The sequence below is a fragment of the Sturnus vulgaris genome, chromosome 5 (genome assembly GCF_052056855.1).
Source record: "Sturnus vulgaris isolate bStuVul1 chromosome 5, bStuVul1.hap1, whole genome shotgun sequence".
In the NCBI taxonomy this organism is placed as follows: domain Eukaryota; kingdom Metazoa; phylum Chordata; class Aves; order Passeriformes; family Sturnidae; genus Sturnus; species Sturnus vulgaris.
The window spans coordinates 37,526,002-37,535,820 of record NC_142247.1 but is presented as its reverse complement, the minus strand read 5'-3'; the positions used below and the strand labels follow the sequence as shown (position 1 = coordinate 37,535,820).

Sequence of the window (9,819 nt, the reverse complement as noted above, 5' to 3'; positions counted from 1 at the left end):
AGCTATCATTACTAGTCCAGGAAGACTAATTTTTTTTTACATCTACAAATATTTGGGCCCTTATCATGTGTTCTACAAAGTGTAGAGCTCATGGGGACTGGTTTGATCACACAGGATGGCCTGCTAAAAGAGGCTGATGGATTTTTCTGAGATAACATTTGAAATATATCAAATACTTTAAAAATGCAATGTTATCGAAAAATTCCTTGTAGAATCCATGGAAGTCTTTGGTACATTGTTATAGTGGCTCAGTACCATCACTGTTAAAAAAAATGCACCTAATTTTGAGCCTAATTTTGTCAAGGTTCAATTTCAAGCTATTATTACATTTTTGTTAGCTCTATTGAAGAGCCATCTTATTATGAAATTTCTGTTTCCTATGTAGGTATTTAAAGACTCTGATTAAGTTATCTCTTGATAAATTAAGTTGACAACGTCTCTTGAACCTTGCACTGGAAGATATATTTTTCAGTTTCATTTTCCAGGCTTTTCCCTTAAACCTCTCTAACTTTTCAACAGATTTCCTTAATTTTAGAAAGCTGAACTGGACAAATATTTAAATAGTTCTGATATGCTAAAAAAGCTCAACTTCTGCTTCTTAAGTTACAACATATGTAAATGAGGGTTTTATTAACCCTGTATAAGAAAATACAGCAATGTGAAACATCCAGGATGCAGATTGAATAACACACCAATCTTCATGGTTATTTTTTCTCTTGGAGAAGTTTCTCATTTTCTAGATATAGTCTCCATTTTTCTCGTGTGTATGACTTCATATTTAGCCATTTCAAAACACATTTTTTATTTATCTAAAAATTAGGCAATGTAGTTGGTTATTTTGTACAACTGACATTATCAGTGCAATGTGTCTCATTTGTTAGGGCTTAATATTATTTTTTTACATCTATGCCTTTGTTTGCACCTTTAGAAAGTTTCATGATATTGTGAAGATAAGTCAAATATCTTATTCAAGATTTCATTTTTTGAAATTGTTATGGTTCTCAACCAAACTAATAAGTACATCAAGTAAGTTTGCGAAGATCCATTTTCCACAGATGTTTTTTGATTAGAGTTTACTATAATTTAATATTATTTATTTTTTTGCACTAATTTTATGTCTGCTGTTCCATGAGTTGGTACAAAGTGGAGACTTTTGCACTATCTCCTTGGAATGTATTGCTCTTAAAGGTCATTCAATGTACAGCTAAAACAACCTTTCTGACTTATAACTTTCTTGTAAACTATTAAGTTGTTTTACCTATGTTTCACCCACTCATAGGCAATCCAGTGTAAGTGGATGATGGGTAGAAAGAGCTTTCCTGCTCTGTCCTTTTAAATATCTCTGCTTTTCTCTCAGAAGATCAATTGCAAAAGACCTCCAGTGAAATCCTCAGTCAGTCATTTTAGAACAATTGTCATCTTGCTTCTTGTGTCCCGTATGAAACAAGGAAAGACCTTGGAGCTAAAAATCTGCTCTCTAGTTTTTGAAGCTCACGGTGATATCTCCTGCAATGTCGAGAGCTCTGTGAGACCAAAGGAACATTGCAAATCAGTGTCTTTCCTATAAGCTGCTTCTCCGATTTTGGCTGAACATTTCACTTTTCTGTGTGTTTTTAGGTTTGTTATATAGACATCCAGTGGTAAGCTTGATTGCAGATAAAGTGAAGGGTATAGTTCAAATAGTTTCTATTTTATTTCAAATATCTTGGCTTTTCTTTGTTCCATTCAGTGAATAGAGCAAGTCCTTTTTCTCATGGGTTCTTAGAACCAAATCTTCTAACCAGAGACTGTATCTGGCATAAACCATCCCTGCACTTTTTATATCCTTATGGTCTGGCTTATCAAGTCACTAGACAGGATTCTGTTTCACTGAGTGCTTCTCGCTTGAATATGGATCTTATTTTGTTCTATATCAGGCTATTTTCTAAAGGCATATTTGCCATGGACTGAGGAATATTAGACTGTGGCATGACATGAAAATAGAGATTGAATGGTATTACAGAACATTACTCCTTGTGTAGGTAATTACAGAGACATGTAGAGATTTAGCTGAAAGACTCCTATTAGTAGCAGTAAAAACCTCATGGCTAAATGCTTATGCAAGGATTAGGAAGTTTGCAGGTTTTCAAATTTTATTGAAGGGGTGGTAATGCAGCATCAAAAAGCCCTCTTTTTCTACAAAGTAGGTGTAATATAGGCAGCTTTAGAGAAAATCTCTTCACTTTTCCCAATGGAGAGAATTCATGACATTCTGCAGTGACCTCTCTGAGCCAGAAATTGTTCACCTCCTATCATTCAAGGCCAGCTACAAACAAAAAAAATAAAGATAAACATGAAGAAACTTGTCATGGCAGGTTCCCTCCTCTCTGCTTCATCAGTGAAGTGAGCAGTGTGAAAGTTGGGCAGAATTAACACAAAAGTTCTTCCATATCTCAGAGGAAAAGGAAGGTGCATTGTAGCCTCAAAATGAGATCCCACCTACACAGAAAACTCATGAGGTCAAAGGAGGGGTCTTGAGATGGCATTTCATTGGGATGAAACAAATTTTTAGCAAAGAATAGGAGCAGATGCTCACCTCCCATGTAAATCTCCACATCCAGCTCAGGCATTGCTTCAGAGACCACAGAAACAGGCTGCAAGGAGGGGCTGGAAGCAGAGTGAGAAAAAAGTGTGGCATCCTGTCTTTGTGACAAGGTATTTCTGTGAAGTGATTTCAGTGAAGGAGAAGCTCAAAATCCTGTGACCTATGAAAGAAAGATGGGGAAATCTGAAAAAAAAAAAAAAAAAAAGCTGAAAGATCAATGGGATTTGTGAAGTGTCATACGTGAGGGAGGAATACAGAAGAATACCACTCATTTTCATAGGAGCAGTGAAGAGAACTGAGCCAAGGACCATTGGTATGTGTAGTGAAGAAGGGCTCAAAATGATTGGAGAGTTCCCACAGAGAAGATACAGGACTGAGTTTAACTCATGAATTAGGAAAGTGGATACGAACAGTGTGTAGGTGAGGTATAATAGGTAATTTCCTCATCTATTTTGCAATTACCACTCCTGCAACACCATCGCTGGGACAAACAGCAGTGGCAACTTGTTGCAGCAAAGATGTTCAAAAAGACACAAATTAAAACCAAATGAAAATAACAATTTAACAATTCATAGCACAAATGAATCTTAAAGATATGTTTTTTACTTTGTGATTATGCGAAAGATTTGTACTAAAACCAGCAAAAAATACACCATAATCTATTTCATGAGAAATACATAAAAATTACCTTTCAGCAATAACTGTTTTATTTAGATTCTCTTTATTAGGTGTTAGGTTCTAACTGGGGCTTTATAATTTAATTAAATATGAAATTATTTTAATGTTCCATTCCCAAAATTGAGAAAGCATTAGGGAAATTGATTAGAAACTAGAAAAGTAAAAAGCAATGAAGGCTCAAACATAAAAAGATAAATGAAAGCGTAATATGAAATCTCATTTTGTTTGATATTGATTCCATTCGTTCACAAAGGATGATGTTTAAGGTATTACTAATAAAATGACCATTTTAAAGGCTATAAAATAATGTAGCATTGCAAAATTATAACAGATTTCTAAGTTTTAAAAACTCATTTGTACACTTTAAAAATACTCCATTTTTTGCCTTTTGTTTCTCATCACAGAAATGACTGAAGTTTATACACCAAAAGAAACACTGATGAGTGACAAGGTTTCAGCTCTGATAACATTCCACTTTGCTTGCAACAGTAGCATTAGTACTCTGAAATATAGGCAAAAATAGCTTACTCCATCAAATGCTGTATGGTTACACAAGGTTTTAAAAGAAAAGAATCACTGTGAACTCTAATTTCCATCATAATATGTTATTCTCTGATTGAACTTCTAAATATCTTGAAACTGTTTTATTTTAATATAAATATTATATATATAAATATTTTCTAAAATATTTTAATTAATTATAAATAATATATTAATTAAAAAATAATATAAAGGTAACTTTCTTCTAAGGACACCTGAATGGATTAAACATGTTATTTCAGCTTTTGTTTACACAATTGTGATTCTAAGTGTGTATATTTTAATTTGAAGTCCAGATTCTGTTGATTTCCCTTAGCCAGGTTGTGTTAATCCATTGAACCAACTGAAGTAACTAGAATTTGGCCATACATTTTGGCAATACATAAAACTAGAAGGCATACCAGAAAGAAACTGTGGTTTTAAGTCTGCACAGTTATGCCACATTCTCACCTTTATGAGGCATGACTTGCAGCCATGCAGAATGAAGAATGTGTGGAGATCAGGAATCCATGGAAAAATACTTCTAAACACATAGACCTGGGCCCAGTTGAGCACAAACATTGACATTTTAATCTGAAACATTTTTCTGAAACAGTATTCAAGTACAATGAAAAACATAATGACAGAAATGTTCCGTGTGATGCCAAATGCTGTTGCTTTCAACAGTAATGGTGATATAAAAAGTGCAGGTGGTCATCTTCTTGCCCCTCTCCTTTTTTTCCACATATTTTGTTTCTTTCCTTCTTCTTTTTATCACTTTAAAAATAGATATAATTATTTACTTACACAGTGGGAAAGCAGAGAAAAATTTAAAGTAGCAAAAGAAATTATATTTGTGAAACTGACAGATATTTTGATGGGCTCAGAACAGTGGGTCTTACTGCACCACTATTTCTTTGAAATTCTCGGACCTATGGCCTTACTACAGAGCCATTGAAATTACCTAGAATGTGCAGAAGAGCTGACAGTGTTTAATCAGTAATAGTATCAATAGTGGTATCTTCCTTTGCCATGGGATTTGCTACAAACAAATCACTTTTCCCCAGCCTCTGTCTTTGCTACCCAAATAAGTGCTCCTCTCTCAGTCACCTACCTCTGAGTAGGTGTGGGACTTGTGTGTGTGCAAGTGTTATATGTTAGATCCTAATTCCAGCAATCTGTCTTTCCTTTTTCCCCCTCTCACCTAGACCCATAGTCATATCACTAACATAATGCCTCCTTTTGTGCAGTGTGATGAGAAGGAATTTTCAAGGCCTGGAGTTACTTCTCAACAAGTCAGGAAAGATATTTTTGAACATTGGTATTTATTTCCCACAGCAGTGATTCATTTTTGTGGTAAGGGTAATGTCATATGGTGCCATGAATTATGTCTCAAAATGCATACAAATGCATGTCTTTAGTGGAAGGTCTGTTCATTTTTTAGAATTTCATCAGAGTGGAACCTTGAATGATGATATCAAAGGAGAAGGAAAATCTGTGTGAACATGATTTCCAGCATTGGCCTCTCTGAATAAGAAACAAATAGCTGAACAGGAGGAGATGGTGTTGATGCTTCAGAATGACTACAGGCTAGTAACTGTGGAAAAACCCCCAAACTCTACAGTATTTCAGCCAGATGGCTGCAAGATGACTTCAAGAAAGACAGCACTCACTGGCAACCTGTCCTTGCAGCAAAGAGAGGAAAAACCAAATCGTCCCTCGTCTCTTCCTTCTGAGCATGAGTTGCAGAGTTCCCTCCTACCTGGCAGCCTAGATGTGAAGCTTAGTCAGTTTTTATTGCTCCCTGGTTTGCATCCCTTCCAAGGCTTCCAGCCATTTCATGGCCTAAGAGGCAGAGCAGCTTTTGCAATCCACTTGGAGGAATGTTGTCATCCACGGGGATCATGTTTCACCTTCCCCAAAGTGGAGGGATGCCCAGAAGGAGCCACGCCAGGGAGATCTCTAGTTTCAGAAACTCTCCCTTTAGCATAATTAAGGGAGAGTTTCTAATGCCAAGAAGATGCTACTGGGCTTCCTAGGGCTGAGGCACTCTCCCATTTGGCATCCTGTATTTTGGAAACAATGGCAACAGCCTGTGCCTCTTAACCATGTTTCCAGATAAGTGTTCCAGGAAGAAGTTTCTATCTATGTTCCAGTGCATGATTAAAGACATACTTTGAGCTAACATAGCCCACACCAAGTTTTCTCCATCCACCAACATCCTCCTTGTTTATAATCCTAACACTATTTTTTGTTTATTTAGCTCTTAAAGGCAGACATAAAAGGCAATGTGAGAAGGATTGTCTCTATTGACATCATCAGGGGATGCAATAGCTTTCACCACAACTGAATTTTATTCAAAATCTATGCAACTATATAAACATTTGCTTTTTTTAACACAGTAAATATACATCAGTCTGAGACCCTGCAGGAGAGGAAAAAGTTAGTTCTTATTTGTTTTCTGACTTAGGTGGCACAAGTGAACTCTTAAGTAATGTAGGCTATGTGCTCAAAGAGTGAGAGTTACCATTTGAATTGAAAGAGGCAAAAATTAATTGCCTTTTTTTGATTGCCTTTCTGTCATTTACAAATGACCCACGGATGCAGTCAAGTTTGATACAATGCTATGCCTTATTGCAGTTCTGAATGAGTGTTTATGGGTAAGTAATACATCCCTGGATAATAGATCTGGAATATTGACCTAATGGTGCAAACTGTTTTTGTAATACAGGAGAAATTAATGTTTGTCTTTCGTTTTGGTATTTTGATGTTTTTTGGTTTGGTTTGATTTTTTGCTTATGATTAATTTGGAAAAAGCTATAACCCCATTTGTTAAACTTTGAGCAACTTAATAATTTTTTTAAAAAAAAGTAATTTTCAAAATATTTTGTTGACTTCCCAGTGGCCAAATCTTGCCCTTTTGGGAACCTTTTATGTCAGCATGAAACTCCTTCAGATTTCCAAGTCATATATGAAAGGCTGGCAGGAGAGTAGGAATTCCTCTGCATGAAACATTTGAAATTATCTGAAAATTTTTGGCTCCTCAAGGAAATAAAATAAATTTCTTTCCCACTAAGAAAAAAAAAAAAAAAAAAAGAAGAAAAAAGAGAGAGATACAGTGCAGCACAGATTAGACAATGAGGATTAGGGCATCTGCAGATCAGATGGTGCCCTGGTCTGCCTATAGCAAAGCATCATGATGAAAGGCTCTTTCTCTTCCAGTCCTGAAATCCTCTCCGGAAGCTGAGATGCTGTCCTAGAGAAAGTTTTGACAAACAAATTAATTTCTGTGGAAAACTTTGATATCAATGGCAAAAATATCCTTGTAAGAAATCCTAGTGTACAGGAGCTGTACAAGAAGCTTAGCATCTTTGTCAGCTCTCCTTGACCCTGGAGAAGCCTGCCTGAAAGACACGGAAGTTATGTCCTTATTACTCTCCTGTATTTATCTTTTAATAAAATTCTGTCTTCTTGTTTCTCACATATCCTCTTTTTCCAAATACTTTGTTCTTTTGGCGTTGAAAACATAAAGTAGGACTCCTACAAAAGCCTTGAACTTTAGGACCATCCACCACATGTCAGTTACGGCCCCAGATCAGAACTCCAGCTCTATTCAGCAAAAGAGATACCTAATTTCTATTTTTAAATGTTTGTCTTATCTAGGGCCTTTGAGTGTGACCCTTCAAGCCTTATATATACAAGTAGTCTCTGTTGTCCTTATATAAGTAATAGTTAACTGCTTGTGCATGTAAAGGTTGCAAGGTGAGTCCCTTTGAATATCATTATCCCAAATATAATAACTGCTTTGCTGAAAATTGCATTGTCTTTCCAAAAACAACCCATATTACTCAACAGAGAATTCTGGAAGAAAAGAAATGCAACATTTTGAAAGCAGGCAAAGGTCATATGAATGCTGCCCAAGATTTTTGATTGAGTAATGTATTTTGGAATAACTTGCTGTGATTCTTTGGCAGAACGCTGTTTATTGTTCAAGTGAAATTTTTCACAGTTAATAAGATGGTCAGTTGCAGGTATTGAAAATATTTGCCCTGCCAAATACCACAAGAGTGAAAACCTTCAAGCTGGTTGAATAATGAAACAGAAATCATTCCAACAGCTTGACAGCTGGTGGAGAAATTCCCAGAATATTATATGACCCAAAATGAAACTGTTTTATTGAGTAAAAATAAACAAACAAGAAAACATTTCCAAAGAAAATTGCCAAGATATTTTGATTATGTTATTTGCAACGAACTGTTTGACAGAGCAAAACTGCTCGATAGTTGTTTTTTTTTAAGAAGATACTATAGTTTATCCAGGTATTTCTCTACATTCATAGACTTCTTTCCATTGGCTACATGATACTATCAGTTTTTAAGCAGATTCTCCAATGATGTTAATGGAAAATCCTGCTTAGAAAGCGCTGGTTAATTTCTTCTGCCTTGCAAGCAGAGAGAGAGTATGAATCACAGCAGTGAAACTGAATTTGGACCAAAAAAAACCCCAAAATCCACACGAATGTGCAATGATTCAGGAACAAACACTGCTTTCAGGAGCTAATATGCTTGGCCTAATATGGAGGAACACTTGGTGTTGCTGAAAATACAATTCAGCTTTTGCTGACACTGTTTACAAATGATGTTCACATATCCTATCCCCATGTTCTGTAAGACAGAAAAATGCTATTCTAATATGGGCACATCTGGACTTTGCCTACTTCCAACAATCTGAAATACATCTTTGTCATAAATTACTAAAGACACACTGACACTTTCACTAAAATCTCACGTAAAAATGCACTCAAATTCTGTAATTACTTAAGTACAAAAATTACACAGATGTCTGTATTGTTTTCATGAATTTCAGGGAATGAAAATGACAATAAATAATTCTCTTATCATGGAACATGAATAAGTATCTCAGAGAACCTAAATCCAAATCTGATTTAAATTAGGAAGGACTTAGCAACAACAGCAGCTGCAGTAGAAGTCTTGTAAAGTAAAATATACCCAGCCAAGAGTGAATAATGCATTACCCCAACAACCAATCCTCCCTTTCCAGTGAAAAGAGCAACTGGACTCTTACACAGAGCCTGAACTCACTGTTTACATCCGGAGGGTAAAAAAAAAAAGAAGACATTTAGCATACACTAGTTCCATGGATAAAGTATCTATGCTTTGCAATTGTGTGTGTGTGTGTGTGTGTGTGTGTGTGTGTGTTACTTAATCTGTTTCTCACCTATTACCCCGGGGTAGGGGGGGAAGGTCGAAAAAGTATAAAGAGAGAAGAACATTAACTACAGTATTGTTAAGATTCAGATCAGCCCTCTACGCCACAGATCTGTTGTGTTCAGCCTACTTACTCACTGAATGTGGCTAAGATGCTCACGAGTTTCTAGTATACCCACCCACTTGAGATAAGATTGTAAATACTGTACTTGGGACCGCTAAATTTGCAACCAGGTTAATTGTGTACAGCATCTGGGAAGCCTCAACTGATTCCTGAGGAGACGCTGATGTTTATTCACGGTGCTGGGAAATCAAGTCGTTAAAGTAGAAAGCAAAACCAGGGACAAACGCGGGTGGTTCAGCCCGAGTGAGTAGCTCCGGTGATAAAAGGCTCAGGAGAGGATGCCGGGGCTCGCACGAAGTTCTATCTTAAGAGGCTTTGTGGAACCGTAGCTGCTTATTCCTCGAATGACGCTCTGAGAGAGCGCCAGAGCCCCGAGAGGAGCTCCCTCGCTGGTACCTCTGCGCTGCTGGCCCCGGGTAGAGCCCCGCGGCCCCCACCCGGCACACGCCCGCAAACTTGCGGTACCGGGCAGAACTGGCCGAGGTACCGGCGTCCGGGGAGCGGGGCTGTGGCCTGCGGGGGATGGCCGCTGGCGGAGGCTCCGTGCCCGGCAGCCGCGGGCCGGGAGCGGCGGGCGCTGCCGGAGTCGCCCCGAGCCCGGGGGGCCACGGGCCCCGCTCCTCCCGCCGCTCCGCCCGGCACGGAAAGCCCGCTCCTCGTCTCTCTCCACCAGGGCCGAGAGCGGC

The 9,819-nt window shown here is 37.7% G+C and overlaps 1 long non-coding RNA gene across 3 annotated transcripts in view; it reads right to left on the bottom strand.

Moving 5' to 3' along the window:
- Nucleotides 1–271: 271 nt before the first annotated feature.
- The window catches only part of LOC148223668 (uncharacterized), a 27,275-nt gene continuing 17,727 nt past the window's right edge, over nucleotides 272–9,819 (bottom strand). For 2 of the 3 annotated variants that reach the window (XR_015803919.1, XR_015803920.1), the window contains exons 2-3: nucleotides 2,576–2,767; nucleotides 272–2,305 (exon numbers count right to left, since the gene is read on the bottom strand). This is a non-coding gene — a long non-coding RNA (uncharacterized LOC148223668). The remainder of the gene's footprint in view (nucleotides 2,306–2,575; nucleotides 2,768–9,819) is intronic. The other variant, XR_015803921.1, reaches the window with a different exon arrangement.